General features: G+C 49.0%; 1 non-coding gene across 1 annotated transcript; it reads left to right on the plus strand.

The window, feature by feature from the left end:
• Positions 1–1,409: 1,409 nt before the first annotated feature.
• On the plus strand, positions 1,410–1,480 carry TRNAL-GAG (transfer RNA leucine (anticodon GAG)). Its single transcript has one exon. It is a non-coding gene; the product is annotated as a tRNA-Leu (tRNA).
• Positions 1,481–11,985: the final 10,505 nt, after the last annotated feature.

Genomic DNA, 11,985 nt, shown 5'->3' on the forward strand with positions numbered 1-11,985 from the left:
ACCAGTGGGCAGCTAGGTTCTGAAGTTTTGGTCCAATCAGGGTTTTTTTTTTTTTTGTAGCAGGAACTCCTTTGCATATTTGAACATACCGCCCTGATGTAGACAGTCATCCTGGAGCTTACAGGGCCTACTGGAAGCTCCAGGATGACTGTCCAATAGGCCCTGTACTAAGAGCCCTGTAAGCTCTTGGAGGATTAGCTACATCAGGGGTGTGTGGCCTAATATGCAATGTAGCTCCTGCTACAAGAAAAACTCTGGGTCCAAGGCTTCTATGCATCAAATTGGACCAAAACCAATTCTCCTCACTGGCACCCAGATAAATTCATGTGCAACAGAAAGTCATCCCCAACCCTCCATTTGCATAGGTCAGGGGTGGCCAATGGTAGCTCTCCATATGTGTTTTTTTGCCTACAACTCTTATCAGCCCCAGCCATTGGCCATGCTGGCTGGGGCTGATGGGAGTTGTAGGCAAAAAAACATCTGGAGAGCTACCGTTGGTCACCCCTGGCATAGGTGGTTCCGTTCCTGGACCATTTCCTCTCTCCTTCCACAGCCATTGGCACAGTGACCCTCGTATTCAAGATATGGTATTATTTTCTCCTTCTCCCATTCTCCATAGCATCCTCAGCTACCAAGGGGCTTCTTCACTTTTCGTTTACCAAAATCCTCTCTCCTCGAGCTCGTTTTCTTTGGACAAGCCATGTTGAAGGAAGACAATTTGGACTAAAAATAACTTTAATTGGCTAAAGCAGTAAAATTGAAACTTAACTATTGTGCAAAGTGAGTTTTTCAAATTGAACTGCCCCACAAATGGCTGCTGCGTTGTTGCTATTGAATAGCTTGCGCTTGCTTTCTTGCATTGCTGTCTTTTCTATTTTGTATCCTGGTATCATTTCTTCCTGGTTAAGATCTGTCTCCCTTTCCATGCTTCCCTTCACTGTGAGATTAATGGAGCCCAACTGAGAACTGTATGTAGAACAGGTTTCAATGAGCCCTTCTCCCCCAGGACACGTGTTCTCATTCTTCATGCTTAGGAGATGCTCTTCACACGGCCCGCCTGACATGAGAACAGATTAGGTAGCAGTCTGTACATGAACCCAGAATGTCTTTGGCCTAGAGAGCCGGTTGGGTTAAGTGCGTGGACTCTTATCTGGGAGAACCAGGTTTGATTCCCCACTCCTCCACTGCTGGAATGGCCTTGGGTTAGCCATAGCTCTCGCAGAACTGTCCTGGAAAGGGCACCTTCTGGGAGAGTTCTCTCAGCCCCACCTGCCTCGCAGGGTGTCTGTTGTGGGGGGAGGGGAAGGGAAGGGAGATTGTGACTGCTCTGAGATTCAGAGTGGAGGGTGGGATATAAATATCATCATCATTATTATCGCCTCCTCCTTCTCTTTCTCCTTCTCGGGGAGGGACAGTGGCTCAGTGGTAGAGCATCTGCTTGAGAAGCAGAAGGTCCCAGGTTCAATCCCTGGCATCTCCAAAAAAGGGTCCAGGCAAATAGGTGTGAAAAACCTCAGCTTGAGACCCGGGAGAGCCGCTGCCAGTCTGAGAAGACAATACTGACTTTGATGGACCAAGGGTCTGATTCAGTATAAGGCAGCTTCATATGTTCTCCTTCTCCTTCTTCTACCAGACTTCAAGTGGATCCTGGGGATCCCCTGGAATCAGGCCCAGCCCTGCCACTAGGCAAACTAGGGTGGACTTCCCCAAACTGGATCTGGCAGCTCTATCCCCCACATCCCCTGTCAGTGGTCTGGGGAGGGGGGGCTGACAACCCTATTTTGACCTTCTCTTGGTCTCCATACAATTGGGGGAAGGGCCATGCCTCACTGGTAGAGCTGTCCATGAGAGGGCCCTAAGCAACCAGGCGATTCAAGGTTTAGGTGAAAGGAAGGTCTTAAATTGAGACCCGGAAAACTGGTACCAGCCAAAGTAGATGCTAATGACCTTGATAGACCAATGTTCTGGCTCAGTAAAAAAAAAACCTGAATGGGTTCGATTATTTGGAGGAGGGTGGTCTGATGTTCAAATATGTATTTGTATATATATTCAACACGTGATTGGATGAATTACAGTGCTATCATACATTGCTCTCTGCCAGGTCAGATTCAAGAAATATCTGGGGAATCTGGAGGTGGAGACAGGAACAAGGATGTGGCAAGTATGACTGAACTCCCAACGGAGTTCTGGTTATTGTATTTAAAGGGACCACGTGCCTTTTAAATGCCTTCCCTCCATTTGGAAACAATTAAGGTTAGGGATACCTTTTTTTGGGGGGGGGGTCTCATAGTTTGGTGTAGTGGTTAAGTGCGTGGACTCTTATGTGGGAGAACCGGGTTTGATTCCCCACTCCTCCACTTGCAGCTGCTGGGATGGCCTTGGGTCAGCCATAGCTCTCATAGGAGCTGTCCTTGAAAGGGTAGCTTCTGTGTGAGCTCTCTCAGCCCCATCTACCTCACAGGGTGTCTGTTGTGGGAGGGGGGGGTAAAGGAAAGGTGATTGTAAGCTGCTCTGAGACTCTGATTCAGAGAGAAGGGTGGGGTATAAATCTATGGTCTTCTTCTACAGTCTTCTAGTCCAATCTTTTTGAAACTTGAGGGGGGAGGGTGTTTTGAGGAGAGGCACCAGATAGTATGCTGAAAAGGTGTTGCCTTTAACTCAAAACAATAGCCCTCCCCCAGAGCCCCAGATACCCATGGATCAATTCTCCATTATACCCTATAGGAACAGGTCTCCATAGGGTATAATGGACCAGTCTCTATAGGGTACTGGTCTCCTTAGGGTTTAATGGAGAGCACAGGCCTGGTGATGACCCCGTATCGCACTAAGAGGGATTCGAGTTGCTAAATTTTCAGAAATGAATTCTCTCTCAGTTTCTCCCATTTTTCTGTTCTTGACTTGACTTGAGAGCACAGCAGGCATTTCCCTCCCCTCCCCACTTTCTGATGACCCTGAAGCGGGGGGAGGGCCTCCAAACTGGGGGGGGGAGTGTCTCCTGCCCCCAACTGGGGATTGACACCCTTAATTTTGATCCATGAAGGTGGAGGGTGTGCTTGGTTGTGAGGCAGGAGGTATAAGCCACTGTTCTCAGGGATCAGTTGCTGTATTCCAGGTCGCAGTATCTTGGCTTCTCTGTATTCTGCCATCACATCAAGGGCAAGTGTGATATGGACACCAATCAAAGAAACATAAAGGCTATCCAAAATATCTAGGATCATTCTTTAAGAGGCCTGCTGGGCAGACATGGGAAGCCCATATCTCTCAGACTAATCTCTAGCCGCCATACTTCCTCCCCCCACTTGTTGCTGTTCAGTCGCCCAGTTGAGTCTGACTCTTTGTGACCCCATGGACGGTTCATGATGGACCAAGTCACACCAGGCCCTCCTGTCTTCCACCATCCTCCAAAGTCCATTCAAATTCACGTTAGTTACATCAGTAACACTGTCCAGCCATCTCATCTTTTGCCGTCCCCTTCTTCTTTTGCCTTCTGTCTTTCCCAGCATCAGGGTCTTCTGCAGTGAGTACTCCCTTCCAGAGGTCATATTGTAGTAAAACAGGCGGTGGAGCTCATCCAGGGATTGTTATGCAGCTCCACCCACTATTCAATAGACAAGGTGGGAAGGAAGAGGGGGAACCCTCAGGAAGGTTCACGAGCTGCACTGCTGTAAGCACCTGCTGAATCAGAGGCCTGCTCCCTTCTCATTTGGTGGCCAAAGTATCTGTGTCAGGTCTTTGGTGCCCCTCCCGGTCCCCCGGCGTCGCCGTTGCCCCACCCGGGCACTCTGGGGCGTTCCCCGGAGGTCTCAGAAACAGGGGGGTGGGCACTGGGTTACTTCACCGCAGGCCCCCGTTCCCTCCTGGCTGTGCTGTGGCTTCTGTCCCTCTCTCTCGTGAGGCAGCCTCTTTGCGCATCAGCCAGCTCTCCTCAGCGACCTCCTCCCTCCCTCCTTTTATGCTTCCCGACCCATCCTCCCCCCTCCCAGGACCTGCCCCTCTCTGGCTCCTCCCCCCTTCAAAGCCCCAGACGCCCAGGAGAGGTGCGTCGGGGCCGGGCTGACTGGGCGTGCCTCGGGCGTCCCAGCCCTCAGCGGCGTGCTGCAAGGGAGCGTCTGGTGCTGCGACGAGCTGAATGGCTCTCCCTCTTGCTCTCCGGCGTCTTGCCCCGGCCAGACCTCACGGACTCGAAGCCGGGCTCGCCGTCTGGGAGGCGTCGCTCGGGTGGCTGCTTTCGCCCCGTCAGTCGAGGTGAGGGGTGGGGCCTCCACAGGGGCTTGGAGAGGTGGGGGGGGCTCTTGGGGCGATGCCGGGGGCTTGGAGCGGCTGGCAGGCGCCGGGGGGTCTCCTCCGCGCAGTCCCTGCCCGGGCTGGGCGGGACAATCTGAGCTTCAGCTTCAGCATCTGACCTTCCAGGGAACAGTCAGGGTTGGTTTCTCTTAGGACTGACTGATCTGTTCTTCTTGCAGTCCAAGGAACTCTCAAGAGTCATCTCCAGCACCACAACTTGAAAGCATCTATTCTTCTGCGCTCGGCCTTCCGTATGGTCCAGCTCGCACAGCCATACATCGCTACTGGGAATACCATAGCTTTGACTTTTGACAGGGCGATGCCTCTACTTTTTATTATACTGCCTAGGTTTACCATAGCTGTCCTCCGAAGGAGCAATTAGGTGTACTCAGGTTTTGGGGTGAATAGACCCTCATAGTTCTCACCCTGCGTTGGATAGTTCTCTCCTGCACTGAAAAGAAATGTGTCTGGTTTGCTGTCCGTGAACCTGACGAATTTCACCACTAATGATGCCACAGACGTGAATTAGAGCAGGCCAGCGGCAAGTGTGTCGCTGAAGCTCTGGACTTGAACGAAGCCTCGGTAAAGACGGCACCGAGAGTGGAGATTTATGAGACAAGACAATAATGCGGCCTGTAGACTTTGACTCTGCTGTTCTTCTGTGTTCTTAATCACAGCAGCAGAGCGCTCTCTGGTAACACAGCTTTCCAGTCTCCTGCCTTCAGCCTTGAAATTAAAGAAGGGGGGGGGGAGGAAACACACACCTTGCTCTCAACAATTCTGCAATCCTTTGTGCAGCTCAGTGGTAGCTGGATCAAATAAATGTGACAAAGACCAGGTTTGTTTGGTCTTTTTCTTCTGAGCAGGAACGCACAGAGAAGGGGGAAAAAACTCTGGTGAAGCACAGGAACCCTTTGGCCCTGAAAGAACGGCTAGTGATCCGTGCTCGTTATCCGTCAGTCAAATAGTGGACCGTGTGAAGTGGCAATGCGGAGGGCCCTTGCTGCTCCATGGAGATCTTTCTCCGTGCTCATCCTTGCCCTTTTTTTCTTTTCTTTTTGGCTGTGGGCCAGTTGATCAGGCTGTCCCTCCCGAGCCGTAGAACTCGACAAGGTCAGACACCCCGATTGTACAGCTTGCTCTTCGGCTCGCAATTGTTAAGACACTCAAGTCTGGGGAGTCCTTAAAAAGGAAATAGACATCTTAACAGTCTTATTGCGCCCGCTGCAGCGTTTACCGGAGTATCCGGTTGCAAGGCCACTTGGATTACTGAACAAAGAGGCTGGGAAGGAGGACTGTCACTTCTAGGTTGGGAAATGCCTGAGGATTTGGGGGCAGAACCTGTGGAGAGCCGTGTTTGAGGAGGCCGCTCAGGGGGAAAGGGGATTTTATAGACCCCCAGCTTCCTAATCATCCCTTTTCTCCGGTGCAGCTAAGAGCCAGTTTGGTGTAGTGGTTAAGTGTGTGGACTTTTATCTGGGAGAACCAGGTTTGACTCTCCACTGCTCCACCTGCAGCTGCTGGAATGGCCTTGGGTCAACCATAGCTCTCATGGAGGTGTCCTTGAAAGGACAGCTTCTGGGAGAGCTCTCTCAGCCCCACCTACTTCACGGGGCATCTCTTGTGGCGGAGGAAGATAAAGGAGATTGTAAGCCACTCTGAGACTCTGATTCCGAGAGAAGGGCGGGGTATAAATCTATGGTCTTCTTCTTCTTCTTCCTCTTCTTCCATCACCCCAGAGTCAGAAACGACTGGTGCTTGCACAGGGGACCTTTCCTTTTCCTGTGGCCACAGTGGCATGAGGAAGGTTTCCATCTGTCTGTTGTATGTTTTTGGTTATATTCCCTTTTCTGTGGGGGAAAGTCTTAGAACGTTTGTCAAATCTTAGAGTTCAGCAAAAGTCTCACAGGGGGTTTGAACCATTTATTTTATTTTATTTATTTCTTTTATTCTACTTATATCCCGCCCTCCCCGCCGAGGCGGGCTCGTGGCGGCTTACAAAGGCATGCATGTGCAGAATTAAACATAGTAGTGGGACATTAAAACCATAAAACAATATAAAACGTAAATACATAAAAATATTTCGGTACTACGATCTGACCTCTTCCGGCAACTCATTCCACCAGCGCGGGGCCACTACAGAGAAGGCTGTGGCTCTAGTTGTCACGATCCTGACCTCCTTAGGGCTGGGGATTGTAGATGTTGTGATCCAGACCAAAGTGCTCTCCGGGGAACATGTGGGGAAAGGTGGTCCCTGAGGTATGCAGGCCTCTGGCCATATAGGACCTTAAAGGTGAGAACCAACACCTTGAAGAAGAAGATATTGGATTTATATCCCACCCTCCAGAAAGTCCAGAAAAGGGCAACTAGAATGATTAAAGGTTTGGAACACTTTCCCTATGAAGAAAGGTTAAAACGCTTGGGGCTCTTTAGCTTGGAGAGACGTCGACTGCGGGGTGACATGATAGAGGTTTACAAGATTATGCATGGGATGGAGAAGGTAGAGAAAGAAGTCCTTTTCTCCCTTTCTCACAATACAAGAACTCATGGGCATTCAATAAAATTGCTGAGCAGAAGGGTTAGAACGGATAAAAGGAGGTACTTCTTCACCCAATGGGTGATTAACACGTGGAATTCATTGCCACAGGAGGTGGCGGCGGCTACAAGCATAGCCAGCTTCAAGAGGGGGTTAGATAAAAATATGGAGCAGAGGTCCATCAGTGGCTATTAGCCACAGTGTGTGTGTGTTGGACTGGATGGGCCATTGGCCTGATCCAACATGGCTTCTCTTATGTTCTTATGTGACACAGAGTGTTGGACTGGATGGGCCATTGGCCTGATCCAACATGGCTTCTCTTATGTTCTTATGTGACACAGAGTGTTGGACTGGATGGGCCATTGGTCTGATCCAACATGGCTTCTCTTATTTTCTTAAGGACGCTCCACCGCCTTCCCCCCCCCCCCCCCGCCCAGACCTCTCCTGCTTTGGAGGCAGCTGGGCTGGGGCTGCCTCGTTATTCCTTCACTCCGATTGGACCAGAGGAAGGACACCGCAGAGTCAGGGGCAATGCAAGCAGGGATAGGGAGGAGGTGCTCCCCCTTGGCAAGGTGGCGCCCTAGGCCACTGCCTACCTCGCTGACTCCCATGCATCAGCCCTGGGCACGTGAAGAGACTGTGAGAGGACAACACATTCAGGTTACATTTGAAAGGAGAGAAGCCTAATATGACATTAGGAAGAACTTCCTGACCGTTAGAGCGGTTCCTCAGTGGAACAGGCTTCCTCCTCGGGAGGTGGTGGGCTCTCCATCCTTGGAGGTTTTTAAACAGAGGCTAGATGGCCATCTGGCAGCAATGAAGATCCTGTGGATTTAGGGGGAGGTGTTTGTGAGTTTCCTGCATTGTGCAGTGGGTTGGACTAGATGGACCTAGAGGTCCTGCATTGTACAGTGGGTTGGACTCAATGCACCTAGAGGTCGGTTCCAGCTCTATGATTCTATAAAGAGTACTTTCCCTATCACAAATGGCCATCAAGTGCGTGGGAGTATGAGGGCATTGTTATCTACAAAGAGACCAGTAGAGACATATGTCTCCATGGAAAGCCACGTGAAGACACAGTGAGAGGACAAAGACCAAAGAGGCTGGGTCAGAAGGCAGCTCCCAGGTTAAGACAAACATCACTCCTTTCAAGGAGATAAATCCTACACACACTTAGACTGGTTCCTCACTAACTGTTGCTTTGCCCCCAGGCTTTTGCTTTCCCCAGTTCAAGCAATCCATTCCCCACCAGTTGCTGACTGGTTGCATTTTGATCTGCAGCTCCCTCCAATTTCCCCCGCAGCTTCTGGATCTCCCCCAAAAAACCAAAAACAAGAGCAGGAAGCCACAAGGGAAACTGGAGGGAGCCGCAGGTTAAAATGCGCCTGCACAGCAAATGGTGGGGAATGGTTCTCATGAACTAGGAAAAACAGAAGCCCTGGAGGCAGAACATCTGCTAATGAGGAACAATGCTCCCTCTAAGCTGTGGAGTCTTGTGAACAAAAATTCTACTTTGTGAGCTACTGGCATTAAAGTTGTGAGCTACACAGAACAGAGGCTGGATGACCATCTGACAGCAATGCTGATCCTGTGAATTTAGAGGGAGGTATTTGTGAGTTTCCTGCATTCTGCAGGGGGTTGGACTAGATTGTCAGGCATTCTATTTCTATACATTATTGAATTCTGATTTCTTCTTCTTCTCCCCCTGATAATGGTCCCTTCTCATAGCTGCATATCAAAGCTAACACCCCCCTCTAGTTTCTCACCTCCCTTTCTCCTTTCCCACCTCTGGGTAGCAAATGTAGGAATGCTGTAACTTTGATGACAGAAAGAAAGGAGGTGCCTCCCCCAAACGGTTCTCACTCATTGCTTATCAACTATAGTAAGAATGCATGAGACCCAGGTAAGTTTCAACCGCAAGATAGTACTTTGCATAGTTGTAACAGTTCACACATACTTGTTATGTCTTGAAGCTATCTTTCCTATACTCTTTGATGTAATACTTAAAACACCATGCTATGAGCAACTCTGTATCACTTTCAAGGTGCTGCACCTTGAAACAACAATGGATTATCAATAAACTGAGACTTTGTATTCAACAATTGCTTGGTTACTTGAAATACCTATGCTTGACATTGATGACCCTAGAGGTCCCTTCCAACTCTATGATTCTATGTTAACACTTCTGCTTTGCTTCAGTTCTATCATTTAGACTTCTGGCTGGATCTATGACACAAACCTTATTTTACTACATATTGAATATCCCATCCTGTTGATTGCATTGACTCACTCAGGGTAGTCCACCTTGAGAATCCGGCCAGTGAGAAAGGCAGACTATAAACAATGTAAATTAAATGGTACCCTTCAGGGCTTTTTTTGTAGCAGGAGCTCCTTTGCATATCAGGCCACACCCCCTTGATGTAGCCAGTCCTTCAAGAGCTTACAGGGCTCTTAGTACACGGCCTACTGTAAACTCCAGGAGGCTTGGCTACATGAGTGGTGTGTGGCCTAATATTGAAAGGAGTTTCTGCTACAAAAAAAGGCCCTGTTGGAAGCCATGTTCCCTCTAAACTGTGGAGCCTTGTGAACAAAAATTCTAATTTGTGAGCTACTGGCAATAAAATTGTGAGCTACTGCATCAATTAGTTTGCTCTGGGGCCATTTTTCCTGAGCTAGGACAAACATGTGTGAGCCAAACTCAGCTCAGAGGGAACACTGGTGAGGAATTGGGTTTAACATAGGCTGATTTTAAACTGGACAAAAGATCCAGTAATGCTGCGCTTCCAAAAGGGACCATCTACATTACAATCCGCGTTCACTTATGTTTTGTTCCGTTGTTTTGACTGTCATTTACATTTAAAACCCTGATTTGGCTCTGAGTTGCTGCTGACTTTCCAAGACTACTTTTGAATGACGGTTTTCCAGGAAGCTTCGGATCTAAGGCCGTAAGTGTAAATGTTTAACTTCTGTTTGGCACATTGTTTCGTTAACAACAGCAGATGTTCTTTTGAGCATCACTTGCGACTGGCTGTTGGTAGAAGACAAAGAAGAAGATATTGGATTTATATTCCGCCCTCTACTCTGAAGAGTCTCAGAGCAGCTCACAATCTCCTTTACCTTCGTCCCCCACAACAGACACCCTGTGAGGTAGATGAAGAGATTGGATTTATATCCCGCCCTCCACTTCGAAGAGTCTCAGAGTGGCTTACAATCTCCTTTCCCTTCCTCCCCCACAACAGACACCCTGTGAGGTAGATGAAGATATTGGATTTATATCCCACCCTCCACTCCGAAGAGTCTCAGAGTGGCTCACAATCTCCTTTACCTTCCTCCCCCACAACAGACACCCTGTGAGGTAGATGAAGATATTGGATTTATATCCCGCCCTCCACTCTGAAGAGTCTCAGAGTGGCTTACAATCTCTTTTCCCTTCCTCCCCCACAACAGACACCCTGTGAGGTAGATGAAGAGATTGGATTTATATCCCACCCTCCACTCCAAAGAGTCTCAGAATGGCTCACAATCTCCTTTCCCTTCCTCCCCCACAACAGATACCCTGTGAGGTAGATGAAGATATTGGATTTATATCCCGCCCTCCACTCCGAAGAGTCTCAGAGTGGGTCACAATCTCCTTTACCTTCCTCCCCCACAACAGACACCCTGTGAGGTGGGTGGGGCTGGAGAGGGCTCTCACAGCAGCTGCCCTTTCAAGGACAATCTCTGCCAGAGCTATGGCTGACCCAAGGCCATGTTAGCAGGTGCATGTGGAGGAGTGGGGAATCAAACCCAGTTCTCCCAGATAAGAGTCCACACACTTAACAACTACACCAAACTGGCGTACCTACGATCAGGGGGTTTTTTGTAGAAAAAGCCCAGCAGGAACTCATTTTCATATAAGGCCACACCCCCTGACATCACCATTGCTTAGCATAGGGCTTTTTAAAGAAAAGGCCCAGCAGAAACTAATTTGCATATTTGACCACACCCCCTGATGCCAAGCCAGCTGGAACTGCGTTCCTGTGCGTTGCTGCTCAAAAAAAGGCCCTGTCTATGATGTTTCTCAGACTGTAGATCAGCTATGACAGGGGTGGCCAACAGTAGCTCTCCAGATGTTTTGCCTACAACTCCCATCAGCCCCAGCCATTGGCCATGCTGGCTGGGGCTGATGAGAGTTGTAGGCAAAAAAAACATCTGGAGAGCTACCGTTGGCCACCCCTGAGCTATGACAATCTGATTTGTATTAATAAAATTGTTATAAGTAGTTATAAGCAGTAGTGCATATGGCTGAAGTAGAAGATAATATGGGATAGAATGCTTCGGCAAAGAAGTTCCTTTTAAAAGAAAGCATTGGTTTTCACTCTTACCCTGGCTAGAGAAATTGCAAGGGCATTCCACAGGACAAAAGGTGCTGGGGCCGTAAAGATGGTGTCTTTCCTGGGAAACAGGGCAATCAACTCGTTCCTCAAGAAAGAACAAAGGGACTCTTAAACCTGGCCCCCTCCCTGGTTTCAAGCCGCTTTTACGTTTGGCAGGCATATGCCAAACGTAAATCAACGACAAGAATCGCAGTAAAGCAAGCAAGCGTGGAGGAGAAAGTCCAGGAGCAAACTTTTTTGTGGGTAGACGAAAAAAATATATGCCGGATTTCTTGGAGGCGATTTCAGTGCTCAGAAAATCAGACCCAAACCTGATTTTGGAACCCGCCATAGTGAACCCCAGTGACCAGATATGCTGAGTTATCCACTCCAGCACCATAGACATTTAGTCTGTTTAAACCTTGGCCTAATGCAGCGCAACGATGCTTAATGTTCTCTTCAGGAGTTGCATCCCAAACCAGCAATCTGTGGAATGACTCTTTTCCCAAAGACATTTTAAAAACAGGCCTGCCAATGCTGACAGAGCAAATTCCTCATTAAAGTTAAAAATATTTCTTCCCGTGTCGACACCATCTTGTTCCACCAGCCAAGGAAGTAGCGCCGCTCACATCGATCTCAGTTGCTTGCCAAGGCTATGCAGAAGGCAATTCACCAGACTGCTCACAAGAGGATTGGCTGACTAAAGTGTAATTCCCCCCCCACACACACACATACCAACACAATGGCCAAAGATGTCTCCTCCCTGACTCCTCCTCGCCCACGTTTGGCCCTTGCAAGACTACATTTTGT

Source organism: Heteronotia binoei, chromosome 7 (assembly GCF_032191835.1).
Source record: "Heteronotia binoei isolate CCM8104 ecotype False Entrance Well chromosome 7, APGP_CSIRO_Hbin_v1, whole genome shotgun sequence".
NCBI lineage: Eukaryota > Metazoa > Chordata > Lepidosauria > Squamata > Gekkonidae > Heteronotia > Heteronotia binoei.